This window comes from Pygoscelis adeliae, unplaced genomic scaffold, assembly GCF_000699105.1.
Source record: "Pygoscelis adeliae isolate BGI_AS28 unplaced genomic scaffold, ASM69910v1 Scaffold65, whole genome shotgun sequence".
Classification (NCBI taxonomy): domain Eukaryota; kingdom Metazoa; phylum Chordata; class Aves; order Sphenisciformes; family Spheniscidae; genus Pygoscelis; species Pygoscelis adeliae.
The window spans coordinates 2,490,001-2,511,629 of NW_008824864.1; the positions used below are offsets into that span (position 1 = coordinate 2,490,001).

Here is a 21,629-nt window from a genome sequence, read left to right on the forward strand (position 1 = left end):
AACTGCCCTTTCATCTTTCACTTCCTCACGCAAACAACTGCCCTTTCATCTTTCGCTCAGACAATACTACCCCACACAAAGTTGTTCAAGGGCTGTATGCCCTACCCCTATCATGAGACAGTGAAAATCAGGCATCACCAAAATGCCAGTGTTCTCCATGTTACAGTGTGTATTTAGTCATATAATGGGTCATGTAGGAAATCCACACCACCATGAAGCAGTATGCGTATCAGCTCCATAATGAAAGGCACAATAATACGGCAGTTAGCAGCTGTATTTGAACACACAACAGAAGCATGCCCAATCACATATTAAAGGAAGAGACTTCAAGGTTGTGGGGAAAAAGAAAAAGACAACAACACGGAACACATCACAGCAATTTTCTCCTGGGAAGTAAGGCTGGTTCATTTAAATCCCAGTACTGACTTAATAAACACCTACTAAATAAAATACTTTTTTAATTTAAAAAAAAAAAACCACAAAGCAAGCAGATGCAAAACATTACCTATTTTACAGTAGTAGTTGTTTATATTACAATTGATTCAACTGAAGTCTATGGGACTTTTAAGAAAAATGCGAGTCTGGCCCTTTGTAACTAATTCTTTTCCACAGCCCAAGTAAACCAATACAATTGAACATATTCAAGGAATCTTAGAATAAATTTCATTCCGGAAGCATCTCAGGAGGACACCTGATGCAACCCCACCTGAAAACAAGGCCACTTAGACACTATATCAGGCTGTTTAAGATCACATACAGTCAAGTTTAGAATATCTGCAAGGACTCTAATCTAACAAGGCAACAGCAGTAAACACTAGAGCAGATACCCAGAGAATTTTCTTTTCTAATTCACCTTTGTCATCTATCCGCTTGGAGACGAGAACAGCACATTAAGGAACATAACAATAAAAGTCAAGGATTGATTTACACAAAATAGAATATGTAAAATAAAAGTCAATAGCTAAAACTTTTCTATCAATTCCTACAGTGAATTTAAGAATTAAAAAAAAAAAAACAAACCCACCAAAACCAAAAACACAGCACCTCCCCCCCAAAAAAAACCAATAACAACATTTTTTTTACCACTTAGCCCTTTTCTCAGGAGACACTCCCTGGAGCAAAAGATCCAGATCCTGTAAGAAGCATGTAAGATTCTGTATCCTATGATATAATACTTAATACCTAGCTTCACGAGTAATTTTGTAATAACACTACTTACATGTAACAGTGCTGTATGTAATAAAACAGTAGCAGCAAAAGCTGTAGCATTTGTATCAGTTTCACGTAACAAGAACATCTTATGCGATCTGCAAGACTTCTGTAACTGCCTTTCCCACTTTTATTTAAAAAAGCATTTTTAGAAGAACAACAAACCACAGCATATCATTGAGCCTCATAAGGGTGGCAAAATTTTCAACAACTAAATTTTTTAATTAAAAAAAAAACGCCACAAAGCAAGCAGATGCAAAACATTACCTATTTTACAGTAGTAGTTGTTTATATTACAATTGATTACAAAGAAGTTTTCAACAAAACTTCTTCTTTAGATGGATATAATCCTTATTAAAGAAATTAAAATAAAAACATTCTTTACAAAACATATTCTATCTGAAAGGTACTGAGCTAATATGAGCAAAAATCTCTGAAATTCCACAAAAATAGCTATTAAGATAATCCGCAAAATCAATTCCACAAAAATTTGTGTTTTAGAACTTGTGGGTCCTCTTCTTCAGCATACACTTTTGGCTTTTTTAAACAGTGCTTAAAGCAAGAAAAAGCAATTAAGTACAAATGCCAAGTCCATTTCACTTCCCTAGATCAGATACAGCTTCACAAAAAAGAAAGGAAGAGTTCCATTTTTACCCACAAGAAGCAAAGGGGCTCTGATAGCTCCTACAGAGAAGGCAGGTACTGGTTCTCGAATTCACCTAAGACATAGGAGAGAAAAAAACCACAGCCTTATGTGGAAAATGCATTCAAGAACTGGCAATTCCTTAGACATATCCTAGAAGAAACTAACATCAGAAAACTACCAAAACCATATTCTGTGAAATCTGATCTCTGAAAAGCTATTAAGAAATGTATTTGTAAAAAGTATGGTGCACTGAAGTAATTTAAAATGGTATTCTGTGAGTGATGAAGAGCAAAAGGATATAGACTGTGAGCAAAAGAAATTACTAGTGGGGGGAAAAAAGGTGCAGTATTGGATAGAAACTGCATGACTTTTAGTCATTGTTCCTGAACTCTACATATAGGTAAAATCACCAAATACATTGTGTGCATTTACGTATAGGAAAGAATTAATATAAATTAGGAGAGAAGTGCTTTCTCCTAGATCAACAAAAAGGTGCGAACCCTAGGCCAACATCTAAAATACTACTCTGCTTATGATTCAGAAATAATTGCTGAGGTTGACTTCAGAGTATTTCCTGAGGTAGAGATCTACCACATGCACGTACCATTTTTGCCTCTATACCAGACCACAACCCATGGACCACATGGGGATTCCACGTGTAACCGTAAATACTCAGAGTATAGCATCATTCAGAAGAAAAGACTTTGCAAGAATCATAGTGTTACTTTTAGCACATATTTTCAATTAAAAGGCAGAAGAGAGAAAAGGACATTGAGATCTATGGACAGGAAAAAAAAAAATCTCTAAGATGACAAATATGGATTTAATTCCAGAGGGCTACCTACTGACATGAGTAATTATAGTAACACATGTACTTCTTGTCTGAGGATCTTTTTTCATTTTTGCCCATGATTCTTTGTCAGCTTCTCCCAACTTTAAGAATTTTCCACTTAGAAAATACCAACTTTTTCATCCAGATATTCAAAGATGAGTTCAAATAAAACCATATCAACTCCAGCAGAAGTATCATATTACCATACTATTCAGCTTATCTCTTTGTCTCCAGAATCTATAGACACTTTCAAGACTTAATTCTAACAACTTCAGTAACTCAAGATTTTATAGGAAGTCCTTGCAAGGTCTTCCATCTTCACCATAATTGGTTTCTTGTGACCAGAACATGGAAAGCCTAGTTTTTGTTTCATTATAAAAATAAAGAATCACACAGTTAACTAATTTTTAAATTTCTCTAATGTCCCTCTATAAACTTTCGCTATCACAAATATCTTTTTACTTCAAAAGCCACACACTTTTACAAAATGTACATAAACTGCTGTGAGAAGTCTGACAAAGCTGATACAACTCAAACATATTGTGCTTTCTGGAGGAAAAACTTCTCCCCTCACCAAGCCTTCTCCCCATCCGCCCCCAAAAAACCCTCAAAAAGTAGCTTGAACTAAACTGGAATTAACATTTCTGTTATGCTCAGCTAGGCAATATCTATAATTAATCAACATCAAGTCCAGATCAACAATCTCTGTAACCCTTATTCAGAATAATGATAATCAGAAGCCCTGGAAATTAGTTTGTATTCTACAAAAAAGGTAAGAAAAGTGTGACTTGTCATCTGCTAACTAGTTCACAAAGATCAGACACCCACGGCCCTGCAAATGCCAGAGCAAAAGTGACCACAGTAGGCCAAAAATTAACTCTCATATTTAAAGTATTTTTATTATACTAGTGACCATAAAATTGGACACAGCCCTCTCAAAGACAAAGCCAGGCTGTTCTCAGAGTTGCACAGGGATTAGGACAAGAGCCATAGGACAAAAGTTGGAACAGTGAAAATTCTGACCAGATATTGGAACAGGCTGCCCACAGACATTGTGGACTCTTCATCCCTGAAGATATTCAGAACTCAACTGGACAGGGCTCTGAGCCACCTGCTCTAATCAGACCTGCTTTAAAGCAGGGGTTTGGACTAGAAAACCCCAGATGTCCCTTTCATGCATGGTCTATGATTCAATGCTTTCAGTTTTATCCAGAATAGCATAATTTAAAAAAAATTAAAAATCCAGAATCACAGTAGAGGCTGTAAAAAAAGTGAATCCACCTTTGAGATTGTTCTTCAGTTGAACTGTACTAATAACTACCGATATCTGTCCGGGATCATTTTAGGATTGGGTTTGCTGATGACAAATGAACCAACTTCAAGAGAGAAGCATGAAAGAGAAAGAGTACCTCTAGAAATCTTCACTGTTGTAGGATGGACAAAAGTAGCAGAAACCTAATGAAATATTTTCATCACGAGTTCAAAGAAAAAATGTCTTACATAAATCTCTGTCCTCGGAGATGTTTCTTGAAGAAGGCTGAGGTAAACAGCGTTAAGAAAAAAAAAATCTTGACAAGAAAAGAATTGCATGGGGATGGTTCTTCTCTGGAAGTAATAGAAAACTTAGTTAATTCATTAATTTGTTCAAACCCCTCCCTAAAAATCATTAAATTGCACAATTTGGCTGTGAATATGGTAAGACATCTACAAATAGCAATTCTTTTTTCAAAAAGAAAAGTTTAATGTTTCATAATGAATGAATGGCTTTTTGAGCCAGTTTTAGTAGTCTCAGTCTATCTCTTCCTCTTGGCCTTGACAGATACAGTGCTTTGCTATTTAGTGCTTCTCTCTCAAGAGAAGAGCTGGATATCAGTTGCAGACATGCAACTGGGCACTCCAACTATATGCTTAATTTTTGTAAAGTGCTTATTCATGTAACACAATCTTTTTACTTGGAAGCAAAGAAATTAATGGTACAAAACATCCACTGTTAAGGGTTTGGGAATGCTAGGACAAACAGCAGTCTTCTATAGTCCATGTTTGATACACTTAAACAGAGGGTTTAAAAGTAAAATGGAAGGGTCATAGGTATTTCAAATGCATTTACACTCCAAATATTAGCAAGCTTCAAGAACTTAGACTAACAATTTAAATACTTCCACGTCTCTATTCTTTTCTGTTAATATACAATATTCCTAAATGCAATTGATTCTTTTTACTTGCAAATCACACTAATGTATTTTAATAGAACTTAGAAAGAGGTGTCTGTATGATGAAGGGAGAAGCTTTCCAAGAGTAAAAACCGCCAAGTTCTGCCTCAAGGGAACTCTGCCACAGAATTAGATCTCTGAAAATAGAAGGTTTGACACAATCTTAGTAACAGCTAGAGCATCATAGCAACAATTTAATGACGTGTCAAACAAAAACATAAGTCTTTGAATATATACTCATATGGATGTGCGGTAACTTGTACAAATAAATGTCATTAATGCTAATAAGAGAGAAGAGTGCTCAAGTCCTTACATATTAAGAAAGAATATGTTTTCTGTAAAGACCCTTTACAGAAAAAAAAAGTTCTGTTTTTGGTTTGTTTGGTTTTTTTTTTAAAACAGGATAATACTAGATTTTTTGCATGATGCACTGCCTAGGAAAATTTGGTGCTGAGTGAATCTGATTCTAAAAACCAACACTACTTCCACCAGAAAAAGAATCTTTCATGTAAAAAACAAAGCTTAAAAATTCAGTAGATCACCTTGATATGTAGTTAAAATACAGCTTTTTCTCTCAATTAAAAATAAAATAAAATAGTAAAGGTCAAAAAATAAAGGATGCTCAGTAAACCTGACAGTTAAATATTATGAAAGGGTTATTGTTTTCCTTTAACTTGTGCATAGACACTTTGCAAAGCTACAAAACGTCAGCGTTTACAGAATATTATTCCATCTTTATGTTAGAAAAGCTGACAGGTGACCATGGATGCATAAAAAAAAAATCACTAGCACATAGTAACTCTATTATGCAAAACAGGATGTAATACCAGTTATACTAAATAAAAATAAATAGCATTCCTTTATTATTACTGTATGTCTCCTAATAGACAGGAAGACTCACTTTTCCAATTAATAAAACTCCTTCCCTCAGCTTCCTCCAAGCCCTGGAAGTACAGTACTTCTCATAGGGACACGATACTAATTTGAAGCAAGAAAAATATATTAATCTATTTCTCTGACATGAGATGATATTATCAAAAAGAATAAAAATTATGTCTCAGATTTTCAAGTTTAGTGATTTTACATGCCTCAGTTGCTAGTCTTAAAACAGAACACCTTAAATAACTGTAATAATATTCTTCCCCCTCTCCACCCCCACCTACTGGAAATTCAGATTCTATGAAAGTTTAATCCAAACACTGAAATAAAACATGACTGGTCATTTTAAAAACTTGTAATCCTTTGTTTTGCAAGCTCTGGATATACTGTTAGAAGCAGAAAAGACCAGGCATTACTCCCTCCCACATGGAAAGGGGAATGCATCATCTTTGCACCTTTTTCTCCCCTTACAAATACTTGAAAAGATGACTTGATAACTTTTTGTTCACACACCAAGCAGATGAATTTCATTTTTCGTACTCTCCTAAAGAGAACGTTCAATTAACGGAGAATCAACTCAAGATGTGATTTTAAATTTGTTTTCATATGACTCTTACGAAGCAAACTGGAAAGGTTTCACATTGTCCAACTCCCAACCCTTGAACAAGTGAAACGAAAATGCTAATTTGGTTTCCAACAGAAAACATTGCTGCCAGAACGTCTGTGCACATTATCCTTCCTTTTTTCTTCTTCATTTTTGGTCTACTCCTAAGCATGAAACACAACACTTTCATCACATAACCTTTGACCAAATGGATATTATCATAATTATATGTTCTCTGTTGCAATCATGATAAATATATTTACTTCTCAAGGAAAAAGTTGATTGCCATTGATGCCTTCGTAATATGATGAGGAAGCTGGGAGCAGAGATCACAGAGCAGGCCAGAATGAAAATGGGATTAGGGCTCAACACCTAGTCCTTTTCTTTTCAATCAGGACACAATGCTTCAAAATAATTTCTTTCTCCAAGTTGATTCTTTATACCTACTACGCATTTCTAGAATGCTCTTCTTGTCTAGTCCCAAAGCTTTTGACAAAGGTGGGTAGGCACTACCGTGCCCATTTCAGAACGAGGAAGACATTTTCTAAGAGGTCCCATATCCAGCAAGTTACCAGGACATTTAGGTAATTTAAGTACCAAGTATGTGATGAGGGCATTCATATCAAGAATATTACTCATCAGTTAACGATTCAGCAAAAATTATTTCTCATTCAAGAGGAGTTAAACTCCCCCCGCCCCTAAACACACAACAAGATACCAGCCAGATTCTCCACCCATCCTATAATCCATTCAATTTTGTCTCCTTCCCTAGCTAGCCTACAAAGCTAGGCAGGGACCATGCCAGGCATGCCCTAGAAGAACAAACCCAATGATGTTCTTTTCCAAGATCTGCACAACCTCTCTTCAATTCTATGAGCAGTTAAAATATCATCATATAACAAGGCTTAGCAAGCAGATCCTTCCAGAAATAGAAAAAACCCATATTCTGCTATGCCACTAAGCAGACATCGATCCCCTTCAAAATGCCTCTGCCTTCTACAGTACTTCTCTTTGCAGCAGTGATGGCATTGATAGCAACGTGGTATTAGAGGAGTAAGGATATCCACCCCCATATTACACTAGCATGCACACACACAAAAATCAGGTAATTCTTAAAACATACATTGCTTCACAGCTAAGATGCAGAATAAATTGGGTGCACAAAGTTTGTGAAGTATAGGCAATATATGCAGACAAGCCTCCATTCATCGCAGTGTACCTAATTACAAATGCTCCACATCTTCCCAGTCTAACGGAAACTAATTGTTCTTTCTCCCATGTAATTTATTTTAAATCACAGTTTTGTATATCCTCCAAGATCTTTGTTAAACTGGAAATAAATGCATGCCCTTGGAAATAAATGCATGCCTAACAGATATTCATCCTAAGGTATAAAACTACCATGCACGTAGAATACATATACAAGAACAAAATAGTAACAAACTGTAGTGAACTTGTATATAATATACTTGAGAATTCATGGAATTATTTAAGTTAACAAGGACCTTATATATTCACAGAGCTTAATAGCTTTTGAAACGGCACAGTTTAAAGGGAATTACTGAAACTTATCCAAAAATTGCTATGCAGAAGTGATCCCTTCTGGCAACACTGAGAAAACAGGCAGAACATTCAGGTTCCAAAGAGTAAACTACATGTAGAGTGATATCTTTTCACTACATTAATTACTGGGCAATTACATAGTCTTCAGTCAGCAAAATTCCCAATGAAGACAAGTTTTGCTTGACTAAAGTCAGCAAGAAAAAGCTTGAAAATTTGAACAATAACCACTAATACCCTATACTTAGACTCAATAATAATAAAAACAATGCATTTAACAATTAAAAGTTTCAGGTAATTACTACAATTTTCTTTAAAGACTTTAAGAAAAAAACTTATGTGAATGGACAACTTCAGCCAATCCAGTCATTTTCTAAAATATCAGATTGTTAAAAAAAATATTAACAGAAAAATCACAAACTTCACTCGTAATGAGTAGTACGTTAGGCTACTTCTATAATCAATCCACTATTTTCCCTGGACAAATATTGCTGAGTGCACAACTTATATGGAAAATTATTATCATAAACATTTCACTAAATAATAACAAAGACAAATCCTTTTTTTAATCCAAAATGCCAAAATAATTTTAAGAAATTCAAGCCCAGTGCATTTAATGAGAGCAGCTCAGAACGCAGCCTGGATGGCTGTCACTGGGATACTGAACGGGAGGTACAGTCTGCTAGAAGACTGTAACTAAATTCAACTCCGCAAAAGGTCTTCTTTCACCTTTCCCTTCACTTTTTTATTTAACATGTGGTTCTGTAATTCAAACCTAGTGGAGGAACTAGGATTGGATGAATAAGCAAGAACTATACAGTAGCCCCTGCTTTAAAAAAGATATTGTCAGTGTTCTATCCTTCATCAGTTTTACTAACTCCAGATGTTCCATAGTAATTTATAGTTTAACCAGGTTAAATACAGATGTGTGCATTTTTCCATGGGATCCAATGTTGACATACAACTAAATACATTTTCATTTTTTAAAATAAAAACTCTTATTTATTACCTAGACTTCTAAACTAGACACTGTAATCAGATCACAGTGTATTTTACGCTATGAGGAAATTTGAACAATTTAAGCATAGCTGCTTAAATTTTAAACTAAGACACTGTAATCGGATCACACTGTATTTTACGCTATGAGGAAATTTGAACAATTTAAGCATAGCTGCTACCTGAAGACGACCATTTAAAATAAAAAGGTGTTATGTTCTTGCAACAACTTTGTTAACTTTTTTCTTTTTTTAAGAAAAACGATTCAGGTATGTTAGAAAGATAATAATTTCATTTCTGAGTGTGTGTTTTACATATGTCACGTAGATCAGCAATAATAAAAAGTGACTTAAATTTTTTTATAACTATTTTTGAGCATTCTCACTACTCAGTATTCTTTACTGAACTTTGATATGCATCCATGTAACTAAAATGTGTCTTTAATACAGTTCACATCACAATAACTGGATAAACTAACTTCCAAAATCCTTCTTAAACACACTCTGAAATACATTAAGGCAATCCAGCAGGTCAATATCTTTACTCTTGTAAAAACATTTTGAAACTTTTTACTGATAAGTTCATTTTCTAACAGTATTACCTTGGCCCCTTTCAAATGCATGACAAAGGTGGTTTACTTCTAAAAGCGTGCACTGAAAGTATTAAGGATTTATATTACGTATTTTCTGCTTGCTATAATTTAAAAAAAAAAAAACCACCACACAAAACAACTCATAACTTTGCTCGACTGGGGAGGGGGGGGAGAGTAAAGAGAGTAAAAAGAGAGAGAGCACGCACTTATTTTCAGATAGTAAAACAAAAAGGATCTATGTACAACCAACGTCTTCAGGGCACACAGTCAATTTAAATTTAATAGTTTCCAAAAATAAATATAATTTGCCTCTATTTTTGAAATTTTCAAGCACATTAATTCCTATCTTTTCTCCTTTTAAAGAAAATGTCGTTCTTGAACCAATATCGCTCTTTCAACCCTAACAAAGGACAAGTCCAGCCTCTTTATAAACATTAAAGGCAGTTCATGCATGTATTTATAAGGATAACTCCACCAAATCTCAGGTACCTTCAATATCAATAAAGTTAGATAGCTGTATCACACACTTTTTAAGCACTGATTAACTAGGAAAAAAAGTATTCACAAAAATCCTAAAACAGAAACTATTTTTCATCTTCTAATAATAAAATTAATCTGATCCTGGAGTATCGATATCTTATTTTACCATTCATCATACAGTAATTCCTATTAAATTTCTGTATGAATTATTTTTAAGTGGACTGTAACTTTTAAACGATAGTGGTTTTAAATTCAGTTTCTGAGACCCATTCCACAGTCATTTTACAATGTTACTATATATTAGTGCTAATCAAGTGTGCAAGAACTTGTCCAGGAAAAAAAAAAGAAAAAAAAAAAAAGTAAACCAAACTGTTTAAAGTTTCTCATGTAACAGATAGAAATATGAGAAGAACTTGAGAACCCACCAACAGAACATATCACAGTCCACAAGACTTGACTGAAAACCAGCATTTCAAACTAAGTACAACTTTTCTTCAATCTATAGTCGATCAGGCCAAGATACTGATTTTTGCTCCAGCAGCTTATAAACTAAAAGCAAGTCGACTGTGGCATGTATATCACATGGAAACCTCTTTAGAAGCTCCGCATTATTTCAGAAGTTGCACCCCATGGAAAGTCCTTTTAAAAGCCTAACTAGCAAGTGTATGCTAAAATATTTTGTTTTCCATCTAAAACAACACTAAATTCCAATTCTCAGAGACAGGATTTCTAGTTTATTTCTCTCTATACACACACACTAAACTCAAGAACTGTGACATAGGAAAGTGTTGTTAAAGCTTTGAAAAAAGAGTAAGCTTAGTACACAAAAGTGGACTGTTGGTCTCTTTTAATCAGAAATTAAAAAAAAAATCACTGGACTGTGTTCTGCAATAAATAAAAGATATTTAAGTGAAAACTTAGGTATTTAACATAAAAGGATACTAAAACAAATTCAATGTAATGCAATTCCAGTCTTTCCCTCAAGCCCCACCTCAAGATAAGCGAAATCAATTCTAACAGTGTGTCATAGCAAAGTATTTAATGAGGAAAAATTCAACTGTAAAGAAATACAAGACCAAGTTTTGGCAACAGTACACAGAATATCGGACAGCTTTTACCTACATTCACCTTATTCAAAAACCTTAAGGAGGCATGGAATGAACTTATTATTTAGTACATTATTTAGTACATTTAGCAGTTATTTAGTATATTTACAAGCTAACAGAACTTCAGAATGTAGAGCACGTACAGAAAGCACTGTAAGCAACAAAATCTTTTCATGGTACTACATGACAGGTTTCAAACAGATCAAACTCTATAATTAGTATTTTTCCTAATTACTTTTTATATGTACTTATTGGTGTCCCCCATTCTATGAAGACTTCAACTGTAATTCAAATAATGAAAGATGGTTCTTTCTTATTCTTCTCCTTACAATTTATTGTGTTCGAAACTAATTCACAGCCAAATAATTCTTCTGATTAAAAGCAGGCTCTTGCATTGGCAGCATGGTTCAACACCACCTTCTTATTTACCAAACAATCAATCAATCAATTCTGTGCAAGAAATTACACTGTAGCAAAAACTAAAGCAAATACAATCAAGAACAAGCACAGCATATAAGTAGTCTGCTGACTTTTTTGGCTCTGAAACATTTGAAAATAAACCATTCCATAGGACCTCTAATGGAAAGCAGAAGAGGAGTGGCTTAAGGGTGAATTTAGCATTTGTCCTTACTTGTCAAGGGCATATATACATATTTACGTGGACACCAAAACTATTTCAAAAGTATATTGTTAGTATGGACTTCTAAATCAATATTGAAAGCACTTCAGTTTTGGTTTAGCAGTTTTGTACCTCAACCTGACTAAGTTTGCCATTACCACTGCAAACTGAGCTAAGGACTCATTGTCACACCCACTAAATAACCTCTAGATGCAAACTGCCTCACAGGTTTTTCACAAACATTAACAGAAAAGCACAGCCAGTACTACTTTCCTTTGTATAAAAAGCTACCTTTTTGCTGGCCTGGAAGAGAAAAGAATTGACTAGCAATGAATAAGTACTATTTACATGTCCCCTATTTGAAGTTCAAATTAGTTTGGTCCCTCAACTCTCTACAACAACCTAGCATCACAAAACCATTCCCAAGCCTTTGGAAGTTCTGTATTTTGAATCTTCAATTCTTACCTGCAGCTTAGCCCAATTAATCAGTGTCATCTATTACTGTTACTACCTGCTATCTGACACACATTAATTCTCACAGATAACACTTACTTAACATCCAAATTCACTTAACTTCTCTGATCTAGATGGTATTCTGAATATAAATGTCACCAACTATTACACCAAGGGATGTCTTCCAGCAAACATAATCAGAACTGTTCATCTCGTCAACACCTAAAAACTTTATACATCACTCAGTGACAGTGTCTTTTAAATATAAGCTACACTTCTTGTAGCAAGGCATGGCTTTTATGTGCCTGTCAATGGACTGTGATCAGACACAAACACTTGTAGGAAGTAGATGGTAAAGCATGATACACAGCAACTTAAATTAGTTATACTGCTCTTCACAGCTCATACTTTGCAGATACCATCACAACCAGAGGCATATTAAATCATCAACCTTTTAGTCCCCTCCTCTACTGCAGGGGCCAGCAGTCAGAAAAACAATACCCACATATTCAGCCTGAATGCAAAGAACTAAAAATGGAAAAGAAGTTTGCTCCTTGGAAAAACTTCTCAGAGGAGAAGAGCGTGAGAAAAAAAGTTGTAACTGCAGCAGTGATACTACCTGTTGACTAATGTCCTCTGTCCAGCCTAACGACACAACAATCTGCTGCCTAACTTAGCACAGACACATATTAACTAAAGACATTGACAGTACCTTGCACAAACCATCAGGAAATTGCTGGAGAGAAATAAAATACGTAAACAAATGTGTTAGATGACCCACTCAATTTTTTTTTTTTATGTCAAACCCCCCCCCCCCCCAGCTTAGGTCAACAGTTACCTATTTCTACCAAAAGCAGTTTTGTTTTGTGTTATTTTCCTAACAGGTCTATTATCACTGAATGCATTTAGATTCCTATGTTTCAGGCATTATAGCCAAAACCACAGGCAGAAGATTAGGCTAGTTTTCTGACATCCCCTTTTTCCTTAACTCTACACCCCAGTAGAAAATAGAAATCTAAACAATGTACCAATGGAACAAAAGCTGTTTTATCTTGAATTATTTCAATTTAATATAATCCCCAGGGAAGGAGGCAAAAAATTGCTTATGAAATTCTAATTTTAAGGCTTGTAACATACTGTTACAGAGAATCCCTTCATAATTGAGTTCAAATTGTTTATGAATTTGCTGCAATGGGTTGTTAGTTTCTGCTTCTCAGATGAAGGGATTTTATTTGTTTGTTTTTTAAATGTTAAGTTACTTTCAGGGCGAGGTTAAGCAACCTGTTTAGCTCTGCATTTAAATGGAGTAGGGATTATATTCACTTTTCACAATTGGGTTAAGAGAGTAGCCAGCATTAACCGAAACTGAAGTCTGCTGCTGCTTAGAGAGTGAAAGTCATAAAACACATTTCAAAAGGGCACCAACTGTCCTCATAGTTTTCTCTGATCAGAGAAGACTATGCAATGTATTTCTTCCCTTCTTAACTTAGGATGTTTGGGAAGATAGGATCTTCATCTTACTGAAAAAAATCATTCAAAAAAACTCCCACCACCTTCCTTTTCTTTGTTAGCAGTTTCAGTTGCTTCTATATTCTAAGTCCTACATCAGGTGTGCCTGGCATTCTTCACCAAAAATATACACAAAAAGACAGTAAAAATACAGTCTTAGTCCCAGCAGCTATATCACATCTGCCCAACTAAACATGTACCCAACTCCAACACCTTGGCCATAAGGAAGTGACTACTTCAAATAATGCTCCCCCCAAGACAAAACAACAACAAAAACCCAACCCAAAAATGATGAACACTGAACAGCCAGTCCTGAAATTTATCTTACAGCTACTGACCAAGCAGCAGTTCGATCTTAACATAAATGAAAATCATAGGTGTGTATGACCTGGTCAACTCCCCAGCTCATTTTACAGAAAATAATTTGTCTGCTAACAAGCTGGACTGAATTTGCACCACTGATTTTGAAGTGATAGATTCTGGACCCCCATCACTATGTCCCCAAGGCATTCTGATCTGCCCTATCCTCACTCCTTAAGAATGTAATTATAAACATTTTTAGTAAAAAACATACAAGCTTTAACACTTTAGAAAACTTCACATGGACACCAAATAAATATCAGTGGTTTGTGCTAACAGATCAGAATGCATATAGTCTGTTTTGCCTTTTTTTTTTTTAATAAGGAACTGTATGTTCATTATCACTTACAGATTTTGCCTTTAAACAAAAAAATAAGAAGCTGTCAGCAATGAAAATATTTTCTAAAGTCATTACAGTCTTAGAAAACACTTCTCTAAAGTCAGTCTGTAACTCCTCTAGAAGTGAAGCACAGAAAGTTTTCCCTACCACACAAAAGATAATTTTTTTAAACAGGACTGTTATTGGCTGCAAGATCCTACCACATCACAGATCAAACCCTTTCCATTTTCTTACTACTACTCACGCAGTAATCACAAATCTAATGTGGAAAAGGAATGAAAACTGACTTTCAAAGACCTCAGGTAAAAACACTGCCTTTCTGAAATCCAGGCATTCCAAATGAGGGCTGCTGTACCAAACAAGGCAAAAGGTATGCCTACAAGAAGATGAAGACCTGTCTCAGCAACAGATACAACCCAATCTGGAAATCTAATTATAAAATCATATTATAATCTGTTCTCACCTTAGAATATAATACATGCACAAAATTGCAATATAAAATTATTCATTCTATTCCATAAAAGAGAACTTCCATTTGACAGAGAGATATTTATACTTTCTGCAGTAACATTTATCTGGTTTTAAATACTGAGAACATTTTCATCACAACCATATCATAAAAACTCAATGAGCATCAGAAATACAAAAAAAAAAAATCAACTTAGAAAACAGACTCTTAGAAAGACTTGAGTCCCTTAATTATTTTTCAGAATAGGACCTGCACGAGCACAATGATGACATGATCCTACTAATGCTTTCTCGTATCTCCACGGACTGTTAAATGCAAATTACAGTCTGTATCCCGAGCCTTTCTAACATGAGTGGTCCTGTAACTTTTAATGAGTTTGTCCATTGGCAAAACATTTTTTGAATTTTTTTTTACATTTAGTTAAAAAATAAATTAAATAAACATTTTATTAAAAACTAATAAAATGTTTAAATTTTTTTGTTTTACATTTCATTAATTCATTATTAGTAACATTAATGATACATAAAAACATTAACAAGGCATAGTGGAAACAGCGACAATAAGTACAAATTCTACAATAACAAACTGAAAACTGAAATCCACCAGACTCTCAGGGAACAACTACTAACTCTGTGGGACTCCACAACCCATTTCTAAAATGGAGTCAGCTCATCTCAGAATGAATTTGTGTGGAAAAAAAACCCAAAACATTTTGCCTCCTTTACATTTTTCCTAATGCTTTACCATATAGCCTGAATCAAACCGGTATCAGTTAATATAATCATACACTGCAGAATCACATTGCCCTGATGTTACCGTTCTCTTTAATGCTGACCTAAAACCAGAAGAAACCCCATTTATCCATTGAAATTTCCAAAGCTTTAAGCTTTCTTCAGCATTACAGAAGATATCTCATGTAAATATGCACAGTGAATTCAGGAGCCCACTTCTTCATTTGTAGGAGGCACCTACATGCCATAATCTTTAAGAATATACTTTACCAAATGAAGGCACAGGGCAATCCCTGAGCAATTTCCAGTACTTTAAAAATAGCCTTTACAGACTGTACCAGTAATTCTTTGCAGCCAGGCTCAGGAGGTAGCTCCTGACAGAGACACCTCTTGACATTATGAAAAGCCCCAAATAGTACCAGGGAAACATGGACCCCAACCTCAGCATGGATTAATGACGAGATTTTTCCCAGAAAACAGGTACCTATTCTGGGTATGTAACAACAGATGAAGAGTCTCTAAACCCGCTCACCTTCTTACAGATTTCTCCTACCTTCATTCAGTGTGCCCAAAAGAACATGTGCAACAGCAAGTATGTCTACAGCAGTTATTTCCTTGAAAAGTCCATAGCTTAGAGCAAATATTTATCATCCCTTTCAGCTCACATTTATTAAGTATCCTCACCCAGAGCTGCATCTCTTCCCCAGATGTTCACAGCATAGAATAGAATATTTCAGTTGGAAGGGATCTACAACAATCATCTGGTCCAACTGCCTAACCACTTCAGGGCTGACCAAAAGCTAAAGCATGTTATTAAGGGCATTGTCCAAATGCCTCTTAAACACCGACAGGCTTGGGGCATTGACCACCTCTCTAGGAAGCCTGTTCCAGGGTTTGACCGCCCCCTCGGTAAAGAATTGTTTTCTAGTGTGCACTCTGAACCTCCCCTGATGCAGCTTTGATCCATTCCCATGCATCCTGTCACTGGATCCCAGGGAGAAGAGATCAGCACCTCCCTCTCCACTTCCCCTCCTCAGGAAGCTGTAGAGAGCAGTGAGGTCGCCCCTCAGCCTCCTTCCCTCCAAACTAGACAAACCCAGAGTCCTTGGCCGCTCCTCACAGGACATGCCTTCCAGCTCATAATATTCATATTGAAGTAAGACATTTTCATTGCATTTTCATACGCATTTATCGTCACTTGAAACAGATGATTGCAAATTGTATTTTTTTTTTTGCTTCTATTCAGAACAAAAAACTATAATGCCTTGGCATGGCTGTGTTGTCACACAACAGCTCTTAAGAATGCAATACATCATAATTGGAGTACAATTCTTCAATACATACAAAAACTGAAACACAATCAATAAGCATACTCAAACATTGATATTCCCTGTGGTAATACCACTGTGAACTACTTTTATAGAAATAACACATCACATTAAATCCCTTTTTAAGTCCCTTGTTGAAGTAAAAGCAACAGCTCTAGTAATAGATTTAGGGCTACAGCCGTGACATTAGTAGTCTTCCAACTGGAAGAATTTGGGTTTGGATGTTTTGTACCTTAACCTGTGCTTGCACACCCTATATCCTTTCTTTCCACAGAACATAGTTTTTAATATTGTCAGCCCTTAGTGCTAGTTTCCAACTGTATTCCATGGACTACAAGCAATCTACTCTCCAGTACAGATTGCTTTGCCCTGTACAGTATCTGCTACAGCCTTATAATCCAAAGGGAAGATGAATAGAAGCAAGAGTCACAATTTGGAACCACCCCTGCTACCAGCATAATTATTTTAACTACTTTTTCCTAAAACAAACAAACAAAAAAACCCAACCATTATTGTTGCATAGTCACCTAAAATTAGTGCACAATATGTGCACAAAAACCTGCCATCTTTTCCAGAAGGACTGCACTAAAATAAGAGGAGCAATATTCCTGGAGTCTACAGGTAGAAGAATTGGACAAGACCTGACTTATGTTTCACTGCACCTGAAAACCTGCCTGACTAGTTAATATTGGAGTATGATGATGCCATATGTTACCAGATAAGGAGATTCACAAAAGTTAGCTAAAACATTCAAATTTGGTTCTTTGATCAAGAAAAGTGCTGAATAGGTGAAAACTTTACATTCTGAAACTATTATCAGAGTTGCTAGTGGGAACCTTAAAAATCAGAATTTAATCCTGTATCGTTTTCAGTAAGTGAAGGTTTTTAAAGCCAGTGTTCCATAAACTGCCTGAGATTTTAGATCTTTTTTTACGAAGTTAGCACTATAGCTTGGACATGCTTGATTTTCTTAAAACTAAAACTTAGAACTTTGTGCAAATATAACAGAAGACATATTTTATTTCGACTGAAATTAGCTACTTAAACTAAAGCCATTTCCAGATTCTTCTCTGAAAGACATACAAAAACTGAATTGTGATCATTTTAATGACAAATAGCAAAAACTGCTTTTCTTATATAGGCATTATACAGGCATGAGAAACATTTTTCTTTCTGAGGATCCAAAACACCTTTATAAATGTTATGTCCATTCCTCTAGCTCTGTTTCAAAGGCTTGAAAAGTTTACTAGACAGTATCTGTAAAAATGTGATCAACAGGAAACATTAGCCTCGTGTATGCAAACAAACTAAGGCAGACAGATGGCACATCCAGCTGCTGAAAAACTGCAGAAGAATTCTATAAAAATGCCATCCCTAAAGATCTCTTTAGGAATGTTCATCACCACTTTAACAAACAAATACATGTAAAGTAATAAATTTAATTCACTTTCTTTTAATTCAAAAAGACCTCTGTGATTGCTTAAAAAGAAATTTATGCGTATGTGATTCTGCTTCTCCAACCATACCCTATAATGGAATTTACATTTTTAAGCCTCGGTTTCATCAAAAGAGTGGACAGAACCCCCAGAATTCATTTCAGTTACTCCAGAAATAAATCTGTCAACTGAACAATGTAAAGGAAAAAAGCCTGCTACGTCAGAAAAGCAAACTTCTTCACATCGGTCAATCCCAAACTCTTCAGGAAGAAAGAATATGAATCCTACTGTACGTTAAAAAAGTATAGATACTATGTTATTCGACATTAAGAAAATTACAAATCACTTAATTCCTTTCTGTAAAAATAGCACCACTTCTGGAGACTCAGGTCTGGAGAGCAGGTACCATTGCTTAAGGGACACAAAGGGATAAAGGAAGATTAAGGTTGCAATAGGCCTTATCAGAAAAGCTAAATCCAATTTTAAGTTTTAAGGTATTTACTTTTACTAACACAAGCAAGGGTTATTTCCACACAGATCTTAAGTCTTTAGAAGCATGAGATAACCAAAACGGAAAAACAACCCCTGCCTTGAATTTCTGATGCATTCTTATAACTATCAAAGTAACAAAGTAGTGAAATGTAACATCTTAAGATACAATGTCCGAAAGTCACCTTGCAACACTTTTTAGATAATCTACCACTCATAATGCACTTACAGGCAGATTTAGTCTGTATGACTTAAAATTTACTGACACTGCAGCACTTACACTGTCTGCAGCCTGAAACCTCTCGTGTGCTAGGGAAAAAGCCCTAAACAAAAAAAAAAATACAGCTGAAGAAGTGTTAAGATTGGTTTAACGAGAGTTTTTTCCTTCATTATTATGATCAAATTAGTTCTACATAAGCAGAAAGAACTTTCTTGTAAGGGCATTTAAGTGTCAAAAACCGCACAAATGGACAATAGCAGACTACAAAACACACAAGCATATCAGACCATTGCAGACTGAAACAGCCACCTTGTGAACCTGAACGGACTCAAATGAACATGGGCAAGAAGGTATTGTGAACTTTAAATGTAAAGATTCACAAAAAGCTTGTTTCCATCACACCACAAACTTTTTTCCATTCGGTGTTGCAAGCTTTCCTGGAAGTTGGTTTTCAGTAAGCCAGGAGGAATCAAGCCAACTGCTCAGATACACACCATACTTAGATGTCTTAGCAGTTCTGTAAACATTTGGAGAATGCCAGTTATTGCCCTTAAGATTGCAATCCAATTGTTCCTCTGGACCACCAATACGCATTATAGCATAATTGTATTTTGGCACCTACAAACCTATATAGCTATCATCATCCTGAACGTCAGCCTGACACCACATAAACAGCTAACACTGTCTAGACAACATACATTCTTCACCAAGCTCTGGCAGTAGTTGTGTCACTTGGAAAGAAACACGAAGGAGCTGGTCTAACAGTCCACGGTGTTCAAAGACATGCAGAAAACAATCAAGGAGCACGTAATTAAATGCAAAAGTACTTAAACTGCATTCAGAGTTCTAGTGAGGCACTGACTGATCAATGTGTCTCAAAATCCTTGCGGAGGTTTATGTATGAAGATCACAGATGTAAATGCGTCACCAGGTACACTCAGTTTTCAATCATCTGTATCTCTAGCTGGAATTAAACTGGAAGGAAGCCTTAAACTTAATTATAGCAATGGTCAGAATAAAGATTTGGATAAAAGCATGTCCAAAGGCTACAAACTCTATTTTAACATCCACTGTCTCAATCTGGTGTGTACAAAGCTCCTCAGATGATCTGCAGTAAAACACCATCTCAGCTTTAAGGTAGAAGGAATCAGCATGTGGAGGCTGTGATGTCCCAGACTAACAGCAGAAGGCATTACTGATGAAGCCATTCACGAAGACATGTTGAGGCACACAGCACATAAATTACTCTCCTAGTCTTCTGTATTTTATTGTCTTCCTTTCAAAATAGCATAAAATAAATTTGCACCAGATTCTCAAGAATCTCTTAAAGAGGTTCTGAAAAAGGCTCTGGGATTACCTACTATTCATTGAGCATCCAGGCATTACCTGTTTGAACACTGCTGTGACTTTTTTCTTTCAAATCCTACCAGCATGGAGTTCACTACTGCACTTGTTAACAGACATTGTCTACCCTGCAAACTCTGTTTGAAAATGGTCAGCAGTCTGCTTCCCATATTAGTGACTCAGAAACTGACATCCCCAAAGAAAAAACAATGAAGTACCAGAACACTAGCACCAACAGTTACTTAGACATTCAAGCCATGGATATGGAGGCATTCAGAACAAAGTCATAAGTTTAAGAAATGTATGCAGAAGAGCAAAATCTGAAGAGCAGGAGAAAGCAGAACAGCCAGAAAGCGCTGAGAACAAAAACAATTGAGTCTACAGAAACAGGTGTTCAAGCACTGTGACAAAACCTACCCAAAGCTCCACTAAAATGCTGCAGTAGGATGGCAAGAAATGCATTCACAATGTGCAGTTGATAGGCAAGAAGAATTGCTAAGATAGGAACGGAAAATTGCTTATAAGATAAACCATAGTCTCCTGAGAAGAACCAAAGCTGCAGAGAGAGTTCATCAAAGGAGCATCCCAGAGGTTAAGCTCAGGTGCTAAGAGGATATAGTCAACCCTATTACATGTATGAGAAGCCTCAAAACCTAAAATGTTTAAAGACCAGATTTATAGAAAATGTTTTAGATGCCGTAAGATTCAGACGTATTTTCAGTATTTTCAGAAATACTTCAACACCTAACTCCATTTATAGTAACAGATATTAGGCACACAGGCACCTCTGAAAAATCAGACGAGGTATTTCGCCACAACTTAAGATTCTGGACAATGTTTGCAGATTTGGCCATGCACAGTTTGGCCTCAGAAGCAGAGGAGCAGAGAAGTCATAGCCAAGATTTCCAAACCTCTGGGCTAGAGAACTACTCACAAGGCTCTCCTTCCTGTTGACAGGGATATCAATTTTCCGGTGCAGGGAAGGAAGGCTCCTGTTGTTCCTCTAAACTACTTTTAAAATCCCCTTTTGTAGCAACCCTTAAGTCGCATCACTAAGAACAGCCACCACAGCACACGGATATCAATACTGGTGGGCCGTAGCTGTAGCGCAGGTAGGCCTGGCCCTGGGGGCAGCCACGGAGGAGGAGTCAGGCAGAGGAAGGCAGGCCTCGCAGAGACCATCACCTGCAGCAACCGCTGCAGCCAGGCTCAACCAC

The 21,629-nt window shown here is 36.0% G+C and overlaps 1 protein-coding gene across 3 annotated transcripts in view; it reads right to left on the reverse strand.

Annotated features, from left to right (window-relative positions):
- Positions 1-21,399, reverse strand: part of CCDC91 (coiled-coil domain containing 91) — a 167,056-nt gene extending 145,657 nt beyond the window's left edge. For 2 of the 3 annotated variants that reach the window (XM_009324346.1, XM_009324344.1), the window contains exon 1: positions 15,700-15,783. The gene's annotated coding sequence lies outside the window, so the exon portion shown is untranslated. Of the gene's footprint in view, positions 1-15,699; positions 15,784-21,346 lie in introns of those variants that run through there. The other variant, XM_009324345.1, reaches the window with a different exon arrangement.
- Between the last annotated feature and the right edge of the window lie 230 nt (positions 21,400-21,629).